Source organism: Podarcis raffonei, chromosome 4 (genome assembly GCF_027172205.1).
Source record: "Podarcis raffonei isolate rPodRaf1 chromosome 4, rPodRaf1.pri, whole genome shotgun sequence".
Lineage (NCBI taxonomy): Eukaryota > Metazoa > Chordata > Lepidosauria > Squamata > Lacertidae > Podarcis > Podarcis raffonei.
The window spans coordinates 71,178,171-71,192,078 of NC_070605.1; positions in this window are offsets into that span (position 1 = coordinate 71,178,171).

Sequence of the window (13,908 nt, forward strand, 5' to 3'; positions counted from 1 at the left end):
TCATCTCAATATTGAAATGTCCTATGTAGTTTGCCATTCAAAAGTGTATGAGTTAGTGATTCTCAAGGTTTTTTTGTGTGGGGGGGGTGATATTTGCTCAGGGTTGGTGCAATGTTGAAATGCTGGGGGCAGTTTATGAACATTTCTCCCCCTATAAAATGCACCTCACTTGCTGAAATTTCAAGGGGGAATATCACCCCAACCCCCCAAGAAGAAGGGGGGGTTCTGTGAAGCGTATGTTGGCATCCTCTGACACACTTTAATATGATAAATCTTTAGCATTCAGGCAGCAGCCCATATTGGTTGTGGCTCCGGCATCATTTTTGTTTTGCGGAAAATGTGTTTTTTTCTGGGTAGCAGTAACATTATCACACAGTTACTCCTGTTGGTTATATGATGATGTCATTGAGGACAAACAAAGCCAGTTTAGAGTCAGGTTATTGCCTACTCAGGAAGGATGGCCCTCACTCTGAACAGGCTCCATTTTACTGTCTATCCCATGATAAAATCTATTTCGCTTCATGATATTAGTGTTACTATGCAGATTTTTAGAATTAAAAAATAACATGCAGAAGCTACAGTCAATGGGTTTGCAATCACAGAGTTAACTTACAAAATCTGCTTGCAGGAGAAATAGTGACAGTCACTACTTATGGGCTGTACAGATGCATCAGGCACTGAGAGAGACAGCATGTTGGACTAGATAGGTCTTTGATCTGTGACCCAACAAGGCTTTTCTCCTATTGATATGCAAGGTTATAGGGTCTTTTCTAAGAAAGGGGAAATCCACTTCCCCTAAATCTTCTTTTTCACATTGAATTCACTAGATAACATTCACTTCAGCCCCATTAATTATATTACTGTGGAATAAGATATGCTGAAATATTTGTGGTAAAAGTGCCAGCCTTTGATTTAATAGCATTGAATGCTGGGTAATCCAATATTAATTGTTCTTAATCAGGGCAATATTGTGTAGGATGACCTTTTGAAGTATTCCACCTATGGCATTAGATACCATAATGTATCCTTGGCTTTTGAATAATGTCCAATATTCAACATTATTTCGACAAACGGCTGGTTCAAGGGTTGCACAGAGCATGGAAGTGCATTTAGAACTTCACAATAAGCAGAGAAAGAGAGGCTCTTTTTGAATTCTTTTTCTTTAATAGAAAGAAATTGGTGGAGTCAATGGACTTTGGTAGTGCCAATAACATTTGGCAGGCAGGAATTTTCCACTTTCAAGCTGGGCAGTAATTGGACAATTATTGGACAATGGATATGTTGCTGGGCATGTAAATAAAATAACCTGTGCATAGAGTCATATTTTACCTGGATAGTCAAACTGCAAAAAACAACAACACTGTGCATCCAGATTTCTGGTATGCTAATGATATATGTTTGGGCATCAGTAAGTCAATGCAGAAGTGCTATTAGCCATGTGTAATCCTTCATGAAAGTCTGTTTTATACAACAAGTGACATAGAATCAGAAAACCATAGTGTTAACAGGGAAGTCATCAGTCCTCTGCTCAGTACAGGATCTGCAGTACAGGACACAATTACAGCATCCTTGGCAATGCAATATTTGGTGTGGAAGAATCTATCCGTTTTGGTTCCTCTAAATTTTTCATTTTTTCCCAATCTTAAGCACAGAACTCCACATTTACACATTGGCATTTTAGTGCAAATTTCTGCTTACACAATTTTGTGTGCAATTTCTCCTAATACGCACATTTTTGCAAATCAACGTTCCCTTATATAATTCATTTTTGCATATTATTTTCACCAACAATTGCGTTTTTATACAAACTTTAGCCATGTATATGCATTTCTGTACATATTATTTGACTGGAAAGCTGCATTTCAAAATTCAGAGATGTGTAAATGCTCAAAGAGGGCTCTGTTTAACTTCTGCTAGATCTGGTGCTCTTGAGGCCTGGGGCTAGCAGGGGTGGGGCATGCACATCAGATCCCACATACCCAATGCCCCACTATATTGGGAACTGGAAAACCTATGTTCTCATAACTCACTTGAATGTGATGGAGCCAAGCTAGGGTGGCTTTCCCCAGGGTGGTAGACTCTTCAGCTCTGAAAAAAATATTCAGACATTAGGGAAAAAACTAGATTTTTGTTATTTTATTTTCATTTCCCCGCTTTACAAAGTCACCAGAGTTGCCATGCTGTACACATTCCCCCCCCCCAGTCCTATGTATCTTGCAATTCTCTGTTGCTATTTTACCTTTCTGTCAGTCACACTCTGCCTTCATTCAATTAATTTTTCCTTCATTAGAATTCGAGATGCTGTTTTCAGGTGGAAGATGATTCAGAGAAAGCTGTTAGAAGCTGACAAAAAAGGGGAATGAGATTGGTATTACTAGTGAAGCAAAGAAGATGCAGGAGAATTTGGAGTGGCAACCAAATAAGATTCTTCTTAATTTATCTAGACACCCCAATCAGAATGGTTCCTCATTTTGTTGGGTAAAGGCAGAAACAAAGATGTTAATCTGTACTTCTCAAGTACTGCCTTGATAAGGACTTGTTTTATCTAAAGAAAATCAAAGCCAGTTTAACCCAACAAGGCAATTTAGATACTTGCTATAATTCCAGTCATCTTCAGAAGCAGTAAATGGGTTCAAGTATATTGACAGTGGAATTCCATAACTTCACCCCTGCCCCTTAACAATTGAGAACCATTAATCTAGCAATTTCTGGGAGTTAACATCACCCTGAAGAATTCCAGTAAGAAATAGAGACAAATGTAGTAGCGGGGGGTAGTCAACGTGGAGCCCACCAGACGTTGAAAGACAGCACACAGAATGGTCACATATGATGGGAGATAAGAGTCCACCATTTGGAGGGTAAGACATTGGCTATCCCTCTGATACGGCGATTACAAGACACAAAAAGGGATGCAGATATCTGTCTATTTGGGAGCCATGACACTTTCACTCGTGCTTTCTCATAAATATGTTGCATCCTACTTCTGCATTAATCTGTGTCTTATTCTTTTTAATCTCCATGCAAATTAACAGTCAAAAGTGTATTTTTTTTAACAATGCAATCTTATACATGCCTACTCAGAAGTAAGCTTTATTTCTTACAGAGAAAAAGGCCTTCAATGGCTACTAGCCATGTTCCACTTCCACTGTCAGAGCCAATATGCCTCTGAATACTGGGGCAGAATACTGTTGTACTCAGATCTTACTTGTGGGCATCTCACAGGCATTTGGTTGGCACTGTGAGAATAGGATGATGGACTAAAGGGCTCATTGGCCTAATTCAGCAGGCTATTCCTATGTTCATAGTGTTATGAGTTGGGGGGGGCAGTCTAAATAGTACCCTGGGTCCCTCCCAGGCCTGGTCAGAATCTAGTAAAAGAGGCTGTGGAACCAGCCCAATCAGTTTCTTTGTTAAGGTAATGTCTTTGGCTGACTAGATGCGTACCCATAATCTGCATCTCAAATAACGAGCTCTGTTGCCATAGAGACAAATGGGTGGGCCTTTTCCAACTTCACCTGGTTGGATGGCACATCATTCTTGAAAAGAGAACAATAGGAACAATAGGCTGTGCATGAGAGCTGTTTTTCAGTGGTACTGATGCTGGAAGCTGAAGACACAGGAATGTCTGCTCTGTGCTGGCTTCAAAGCTAGTCTTCATTGAAATCTTAAAGAGGAAGCAAGATATGTTGAGGTGTTAATGCTGTGAGCCCCTCCATCCTATGCACAACTTGCATATATCTGTAAATAAAACCATATGTCTAAAAGACAACACAGTCTCCACTGACCTTTATTCCAATGAAACTCAACCCTGGGATAAACACAGGAATCCCTGAAGTCTCTCACTGCTCAGTGATTGGGATTGTACTTAACAATATACAGTGGTACCTCGGGTTAAGTACTTAATTCATTCCAGAGGTCTGTACTTAACCTGAAACTGTTCTTAACCTGAAGCACCACTTTAGCTAATGTGGCCTCCTGCTGCTGCTGCGCTGCTGGAGCACAATTTCTGTTCTCATCCTGAAGCAAAGTTCTTAACCTGAAGCACTATTTCTGGGTTAGCGGAGTGTGTAACCTGAAGTGTATGTAACCTGAAGTGTATGTAACCCGAGGTACCACTGTATTCTTAAAAACCCTGTTGACTCAGACAAAAGGCACATCAAGATAAGGATCATGTTTTCACAGCTGCTAACCAAATACTTATGGCAGGAGTGTGGAAAATTTTTGGCTTGGTGAACCAGATAATTATCTCCCCACACTCCATGTGCCAATTTTTAAAAGGTAGGAAGAAGCCTATCCATCAACTGATGTCCTAATGGCTTTCCACATGTTTTCCTAGAGCAGACGTAAAGCCAAAGGACCTGTAATTTCCTGAGTCCACTCTGGATCCCTTAAAAATGGTGTAAAATCAGTCACTTTCTAGTCTCCAGGCACTGGGACTGATCTTAGGAACCACTTACATATTTTTAATAGATCAGCAGTCCTCTGTGGTGGTGTACATGCATTTCTGTCTAGGTAGGAACATGATCAGACATGAATAGGTCCTTAGTATAACTGGGAAATCCTGAGCAGTTCTTCCCATCTGCTGATGAGTGGCTGATGGTGACAACTCTGAAAAGCCCTGACGTATTCTTCCTTTGAATATGCAAAAAAAGCCCGAACCTTTTGATATACCTCCTCCTGGTTAGAAAACTATTACATGAAAGAAAGCAAAGTGATTGCCAGAAGAAATATGATTTTGCTCTACAGAGCATCACATAGAGAGGGTAATAGTGAAGGAAAATGAGAAAAGATAATAATCTTCATGAAGAAATACATCTGTCAGAGAGAAATAAGAGGGCAGGTCATGGACAGCTCTCAGCAGCTGCATGCCATCTGCATGCAGTAAATCGGTATCTCTTTGATGGAACATACTCAGGAAGGTGAATGGTGACGGAAACTGCATAAAATGGGTTCTTACAGTCTGCATCAAAGGTGTGATCCAGGCGCTAGAATCAACCACATTTGTACATTAAAAACTTCAAGTACTTATATGTGCAGTGTTGTGCATTGTTGTGTGTATGTGTATGGGGGGGATTCATGCTATACTACAACAGCAATTTCTGGCTAGCAATGTGGGCTGTCACCAGAATCCATATCCCCTAGGCCCAAAGATGACAGTGGTAGGGCTGGCTTTTGATATATTCCCTGCAATCTGAACAACAGTAACCCTGGAGATATGCGCCCCCCCCCATCAAAACAACAGTCCAAACATTTCATTACCTATATCTGTTTACAAAGTGTTCTTGTTTTTAATTGTTTTTACTATGGTGGTTGTGTGTGTGTGTGTGTGTGTGTGTGTGTGTGTGTGTATGCACTGTATTTCTGTATTTTATATTCAGTTACAGGTAGGTAGCTGTGTTGGTCTGCCGTAGTTGAAACAAAATAAAAAATTCCTTCCAGTAGTAGCTTAGAGACCAACTGTTTGTTATTGGTATGAGCTGGCCTGGATTCTTACAAGAGACGAGGCCATGGACCGGGCACAGTCCACCACAGCTCGCCTCTCCAAGTGGCTCCCTAAAGTGAAAGTGGTAAGATCACTTGCCAACTACTTGATAGACCTGACGGAGCCCAATTTGAGAAGAGCGTTTACCATGGCCCGTTTCCATTCTATACCCACGGCCTTCTTGCAGGGGATTTACTTTAAGACCCCCATTACTCAGCGTCTATGTCCATGCACAATGAATGAAGTAGAGGACTTCATACACTTCTTTTTCTACTGCCCTATTTATGAGCTAATAAGAACTAAGCTCCTCCTCTTGATCCCGCTCACCATCACATCTAAGGAAGACTGTTTGAAATCGCTTCTTGTGGACGCAAATCCCCAAATTTCACGTGGGGTGGCAATCTTTATAGTGCAGGCTTTGAAACTCAGGGCTACACTGACTGGGTAGTGTGTCCCAGACCTGGACCTGTTTTAATTCTTTGTATTACCTTTTTAACCTAATGTGCCGAGCCTATTTTGGGGCCATTATATGTTTTATATACATCTGCATTTTAGATTCCCGGCGCTGGCAACTAAATTTTTACATTATTGTTTTAGGGTAATTTAAATGTCACAATGCCAGTAATATCGTTTGAATTTTGTTAGGTTGCTTCTCTCTAGCATTTTTGTCTTATCCTGCTATGGCTGTATGCTAATGCAATAAAGGTTTGATGATGATGGTATGAGCTTTCGTGTGCATCTGAAGAATCTGAAGGTATCTGAAGAAGTGTGCAAAGCTCATACCAATAACAAACTTAGTTGGTCTCTAAGGTGCTACTGGAAGGAATTTTTTTTATATTTTTTATATTCGGTGTTATTTGTACGCCACTCAGAGACCTCCTTGATCAAGTGGTTTATAAATAAATGATCCATTTCCCCAGTGGCCCACCTCAGAGGCTGAAATATTTGACTGCATTTGATACTCCATTCCAAACTAGAGAAGGATCTCACTTCATAACGTAAAACATTCCCTCCATTTTTATCGTCACAAACGTATTTACAGTGAGCTGTTCTCTTTCCACCTCCAACAATTTGTGCCTTCAAAAAGTCCAAGTAGTGGAGCTTAGAAGAGCTTGCAGTGTGTGAATGTGAAGTGGCAGAAAGAGAGAAGGGAATAAGAGAGTCTTGATGCAGTTTTTCTGAGTTGTAGGTTGTGCTAAAACAACAACTTCTGGTATGTTGGTCAAAAGAGTAGGGTTTTTTTTGGGGGGGCTGAGAGCAATCTCAGCGACTTCAAAAGGTGGCAGCAGAAAGTAATCATAGATTGTAACATGTTTCTGTTTGGTGCTTCTCATGGAGTAACCGATTTCATTAGTGCATTTCTCCAAATACACATGTGGAGAACTTAGCAATAAACATGGATGCAATGCATCAGAGGGGCTTCACATCTCCAAAGGCAAGAAGAAGCAGAGAAATTTCTCATGCATTTCATTTGGAGGAGGGCCTCAGTAATGGTCTATTTTAGCTGTGTTGAGCTCCAATAAGTGGTCCAATATTCCCACATTGTATGAAGAAGGAAAATACAAGAATGGCCCATGTAGCACTATCGTATTTGGTGACTGAATTGCAATTTAGCTTACACTAATAATAATCAGCTTCAAACCAGAATATCAATACAGTGGTGCCTTGGGTTAAGTACTTAATTCGTTCCAGAGGTCCATTCTTAACCTGAAACTGTTCTTAACCTGAAGCACCACTTTAGCTAATGGGGCCTCCTCCTGCTGCTGCACTGCTGGAGCACGATTTCTGTTCTCATCCTGAAGCAAAGTTCTTAACCTGAAGCACTATTTCTGGGTTAGTGGAGTCTGTAACCTGAAGCATATGTAACCTGAAGCGTATGTAACCCAAGGTACCACTATACAGGCACAGATAGCTCAGTTGGTAGCGCATGAGACTCTTAAACTAAGAGTCATGGGTTTGAGCCCCACGTTGAGCAAAAGATTCCTGCATTGCAGGGGGTTTGGACTAGATGGCCCCTTCCACTTCTACAATTCTGTGAATCTATCCATCTAAGAGCCAAGTAGGCCAGGATTATTATTATCATCTAAGAAATTTAGACTGATAGAGAGCAACTTCCCAGTAAGATCATGCTTGAACTGAGATTTGAATTTTGCACTTTCTGGCTCTTTTCTCCTGTAAGACAGACTTCAAGGATACATTCTAGCCAGGAACCAGGCACTTGAATAAAATATTGGAGGGGGCCAGTTAAGCCCCTCCCCCCATAATCGATCACATTACACGGCAAACACACATTCTGAATGACAATGTTTATCAACTGGGGGTGGGGTGGGTGACTACCCTGAAATATTTTATTGGGACCTCAGCCACTAGGAGTTGGCTCCTATGTCTCCAAGGGTCAGACAGAGAAGCTTGAAGAGCCACACTGGGCCCCTGAGACTAAGCTGCCCTCCACCCCACTTTTACTAAAACAGTGCACTAACTCCCCAGAATCGTTAGAATGAATATAGAATAAAGTATGGGTTATATTCATCACAGTGTTAAAGCAAATGTTCCATCAGTGCAATGATTTATTCTTGTACAGCAAAACATTTTCTCTGTCCCCTTCCCTCTAAATCTGTTCTGAGTTTTCTCCCAATGCCCCAAAGCACAATCCCATTATGTTAGTGCTAATCCTTGTCCTAGCCCAATACTTTAGTTGAATACTGCCCCAGGTCAATATTCCTTATACTTGAAATTAATTTAACATACACACAGAGAGACTATGGATTGGTAAAAAAACCCAAACAATTCCAAATAAGGACAGAGACTGGCTCTCTATTTTACAAATCCGAATGATTACTCCTCCATGATTTTCTTGCTCTGTTTTTGATCACACTCTGTGTGTTGCACTTCAAGCTTCCTTGCACGCTTCATAACAAGATATTGTGTCTCAAGAGGGTTTTGACTGATAGAACAGTAGCAGGAAAGATCAAAAGGGGGCTTCTCATTATTAATAGATCAAATGATTCTCCCTCTTTGGGGGGAAGGGAGTGCTCGTCATTATCCAAATACTTCCTCACCACCACCCTCTTATCCACTGGACCTGCCAAAATGTCCTTTCTTCCAAAAAAAAGGGGGGGGGAGAAGATTTTGTATACTCTGCAAGTAAATGACACACACCCAGGGATTTAATTATTTTTATGTCACAGATCTCTCTCTCTCTCTTTCTCCCTCTCCCTCTCCCCCTCTCTCTTTCTCTATGTCTCTCTCTTTGTATCTGTCTCTGTCTCTCTCACACACACACTTGAATTCAAATGTATTTTGCTGCTGTGTTAAAGAATCTCTGGAGCCTTCGAATCTGAATAGCTGGTTTTAATTGCTTAGTTACTGGGATTGTTCTCTGCGTTCCATTTTACAGTGGAATTCCACCTGGGCTGAAACACATTACTCTGGCAATATACAATGTAAACAAGGCTTTTTGGGGTTTTTAATGCAGCAAGGTCTGCAGAATTGAAATTGTGGGGCATTACTGTTGAGATTGCATGCACACACACAGAGAGAGAGACAGAGTCAAGGTCAACTGAACTGTGCTCCAGGGCTTAGTCACTACATTTGAGAGTTCTTTCTTTGAGAGCAGGGATCTCCAAGGTATTCCTAACGGCAATTAAAAATAGAATGTTAAAAAAAAAAGTCTGCACAATTCAGGCCTGTAAAGACTCTGGCTGTCCTTCCTTAGACCAGGTCTGGGATTCCTTCAGTTCTGCATAAACACATTGCAAGCATGCTCCTTCCTCCTGCAATGCACAACACAGGTCACATCCACACCATGCACAAAGCAGTGGAGCCAATATTGCACTCCATTCCATGTGTCCATTAAGCCCCAACCTTGCCTCCCCATCCCAGTAAGTGGCAACAATGCTGCTGCTGGGAGGCTATTGGTACCCACCCCACTGGACAAGCAGCTCCTGGCTGCTTTGAAACACCCTACAGATAACCTGTGGCCTCTAGATGTTGCTCAACTACAACTGCCACCATCACTAACCATTGCCCAAGTTGAGGCTGATGGGAGTTGGAATTCAATAACATCAGGAGAGTTGCAGATTACCCACCTCTGCCCTATGGTATAATTTTCAGACTGCATGCACTAAGACAGAGATGTGGTTCCCTTCATAAGTTATTGTACTACAACTCCCACCATCCCTGACCATGTTAGGGGACCAGTGAGAGTTGTAGTCCATCTGAAGGACATTATAATGGCTACCCTTGCTCTCTGGCAAGCAGAGTCCAAAGAGGATGAGCAGATTCTGTCCTCCAGTGGAAAGTGCCTAGAGAGAGTCTGCTGGCACCTCCCCAATTCCCAAGTCTGTTTACCTGAAATCCACCAGCCAAGGGACTTGTATGACAGTTGGTGGCAGAAATCCCCTAAGACAGGTGGTCAACTTTTTTTGACTCAAGAGCTGCATTGCTCTTTTCAAACCTTCTGGGGACCACATGCCAAAAAAGGGCATAGCTACCCCACACACTCACATGCATGGAACACACAGTGAGAGCTCTTCAGTGGATCAATGGATCAAATGTTCATTCTGATTACCAGAGCGAGAGGGGCAGATTAGGCCCCTGAATTGGGGGTCAGTTATCAATAAGTTCTAGAGTTGTGTGTGGTGCCACATCCCACTTGTATGATCAGTACCCCCCATGGGCTCTGGAAAAATTGGACAATATCATTAAATATATTGGTAAGAGCACACTTTAGGTAAAGGTAAAGGTAAAGGTAAAGGACCCCTGACAGTTACCGTATTTTTTGCACCATAACACTCACTTTTTTCCTCCTAGAAAGTAAGGGGAAATGTCTGTGCGTGTTATGGAGGGAATGCCTACGGGTGGCGGGGGGATCTGCTGCAGTCGTGAGCAGAGGATCCATGGTTCCCCTTCTTTCCCTCCTCTGTGGCTCGCTTTGAAACAGCAAAGCGGGAGAAGAGCCGCTGAGTGGGGAGGAGAGAGGGACAGAGAGCCTGCTTCTTTAAAGGAGCAAAGTGGGAGAGGAGAGGAGCCTTCTCCCCTTAAACCCCTCTTCTGCATTATTAGCAGCATCCTTCTCCACCCACCCCACGTGTGCTCCTTCTCCCCTTAAACCCCTCTTCTGCATTATTAGCAGCATCCTTCTCCACACACCCCACGCGTGCTCCTTGTCCCTTGAGTGCTTTTCCTTCCCTCCCCACTTAAAACATGGTTACAAAGCACGGATCCACATGGATCCTCAGGATTTTTGCACTGGGTCACCCCAAATTCACCATCAGATCACATAGCATGTCCATGGCTACATCTTGCACCAAAAAAATCACGCACCCACTGTTGCCTGGGGCCGCAGTGGTGCAAAAACGTGGTTACAAAGCATGGATCCACATGGATCCTCAGGATTTTTGCATTGGGTTACTCCAAACTCATTATCAGATCACATGTCTGTGGCCACAGCATGAACCACAAAAATCATACATCCACTGTTTCGTTTAGAATATTTTTTTTTCTTGTTTTCCTCCTCTAAAAACTACGTGTGTGTTATGGTCGGGTGCGTGTTATAGAGCGAAAAATACGGGTAAGTCCAGTCACAGACAACTCTGGGGTTGCAGCGCTCATCTCGCTTTACAGGCTGAGGGAACCAGTGTTTGTCCGCACAGTTTTTCCAGGTCATGTGGCCAGCGTGACTAAGCCACTTCTGGCAAAACTAGAGCAGCGCATAGAAACGCTGTTTACCTTCCCGCCGGAGTGGTATCTATTTATTTACTTGCATTTTTAGTGTGGTTTTGAACTGCTAGGTTGGCAGGAGCAGGGACTGAGCAACGGGAGCTCACCCCATCACGGGGATTTCAACTGCCAACCTTCTGATTGGCAAGCCCAAGAAGCTCAGTGGTTTAGACCACAGCATCACCTGCATCCTTGAGAGCACACTTTAGAAGATACCTAAAAAGATGTCTTAATTATGTTTGGTTTCCCTTTCAGTTCAGCATGAGAAGTACATCCTACATTATCAGTCACTCTACTGGTACTAGAAAGAACCAGTAGAAAAACTCTAATTCTTTAGTAGCCTTAACAGTAGGTAATAAGCCTGCAGTCAAACTGCAGTATAGGTACATTCACTCTGTCTGTGACTGGCACACATTTTCTACTTCACTGTGCTTTCATATTCCCCTTTTTAATTTAATCCTGTTAATGTTCACATTTTAAACTCGGTATCCTCAAACCACAATTAAATGTCAAAGAGTATATTGAAGTACTCTAATACAAGAAGCTTGATTCAACACTTCTCAAATGGAGTGCACTGTTCAGAGAAAGCATTTCGCAAGCTAACTGCTGTAGTGTGACACAGAGGTGCCGCCCCAGTTCCAAGGAACCGCCAGCACAGCAGAATGAACAGGAACACTGGGTTACATCTGGAAGAGGTTCCTCAAATGAAGGAAACTCCTCTGTGTCCAACCCATTGACGGTCACTTATCAAGCACTTAAGGTATGGAGAATGTAAACTATGCTTTCAACTCCTGCCCTCCCTCCGATTTGGCTTTGCAACAAAGCCATGCAGTAATGTTTAGTTTTGGTGGCCAGCAGAAGCAGGAATAGGCAGTAGAAGCAGCAAAAATGTTGAATGAGGGTTATGCACTTTCAGGAAACCTCCCTACCGACACCTGTCAAATTCAAGCTGGAAAAGTTCCTTTAAGGATGCTATATGCTGATCTGTACAAGTTCCAGGAGCCTGTCACTCTTCTTTACAGACTGAGGATGCAATGTTATGATCCCTGGGAGGGATCCAGAATATTGTGGGTTTTCCTCTATATAGACAGGGAAGGAAGTTAACTCTTGAATAGGGAGGTCCACTCCTCCCTTACTTTAGTGGTGTGTTGATGTTGGTAGGGAATGAAAATGTGCTGGGGCTAGGGACAGGCTAGGGATAGTCAATTTTAGTTTCCCCCAGATTCTCAGTAGTCCTGTTTAGGGAGGTTTTTAATGTTTGATCTTTTATCATGTTTTTAATGTTCTATTGGGAGCCACCCAGAGTGGCTGGGGAAACCCAGCCAGATGGGTGGGATATAAATACATTATTATTATTATTATTATTATTATTATTATTATTATTATTATTATTCCGCACTGAAATTCAGTTTTCCACATTTCCACAGCAATTTGTGAATTTTCTTTCAATGTCCTCACAAGAATTAATCTATATTTTAGGGCAATTTTTCCTAATGTACACATTTCTGTCTAATATACACATTTTTCCCCAAAGCCGTTTTCCCATATAATATAATTTAATACATTTATTTAACAAAACGTATATATCACATGATTGTAAGAAAACCTCTCATTGTTTACAAGAAATTATCAATCAAAATAGTTAAAAACAAGTAATTAAAAGCAATTACATCAAATACAAAAACTACAAAGAGATTAAAACACATCTATGTGTTTGGATAGGCTTGCCTAAACAAAAACGTTTCAAGCGGGCAGCAAAATGAGTAGTGACTGTGCCTGCCTTAAGACATAGAATGATGTGTGCTATTTTCACTAACATTAAAAACATTATATTGATTTTTTGCCCTATTATATGCATTTTTGCACACTTTACTTGGCTGAAGACCTGCACTGCAATATTTGGAGACCTGCAAATGTTGAAAAAACTACTATGTGTTGGTTTGTGTATTTTTTTCAGAAAGTATGAATTAGGTAACTTTGTCTTGAAATGTGAACTGAGTCAATTTTCTCCTCCTATTCCTAATTATTAGTGCAGATCTGGGGAGGCCCTGGATCTGCAAGACCCACATACATCCAGTTCACTCTATATACCTTGACAAGGGAGACAAACTGTGCTGGGGAGAGGTATTTTTCCTCCATTAGGAACTAGAGGGAGGGAAAAGAAAGAAAGAAAGAAAGAAAGAAAGAAAGAAAAGTTTTGTGGAAGAGACTTCTGCTTTGGCTGGTTTGATCTCTGCAGCTCCTCTCTCGCAGACTCTCCCACTGATGTCTGCTAACCGAGGTTGCTATCCTATACACAATCACCTGTGAGAAGGTCCCACTGAACCTTTGAACAGGATTGGAGCTGTATAGTACCTATGTATAGGACTGCACTGTAAATTCTCACTCAATTAGAGCTTACTGCGATTACAGCCAGCAATCGCGTTCCACTGGTCTTCATCACATTGGTGCCTGTGTGCTGCATCATTATTTCAGGAACTAAATAGTAAAGCAGTCTTTTCTTTTCAGGCATAATTAACTTTTGTGCTCACTTGCTGCTTTCCTGGTGAGTGTATGACTCTTGGGCACCTCACTGTGGTCCTCGTTTAACGTAGTTTAACAAACCTTTGAAAATCGGCATCTGTTTGAATAAACACAGAGACCAACCAGTGCCGGGTTTACGTATAAGCTAAACAAGCTATAGCTTAGGGCCCCACTCTCTTGGT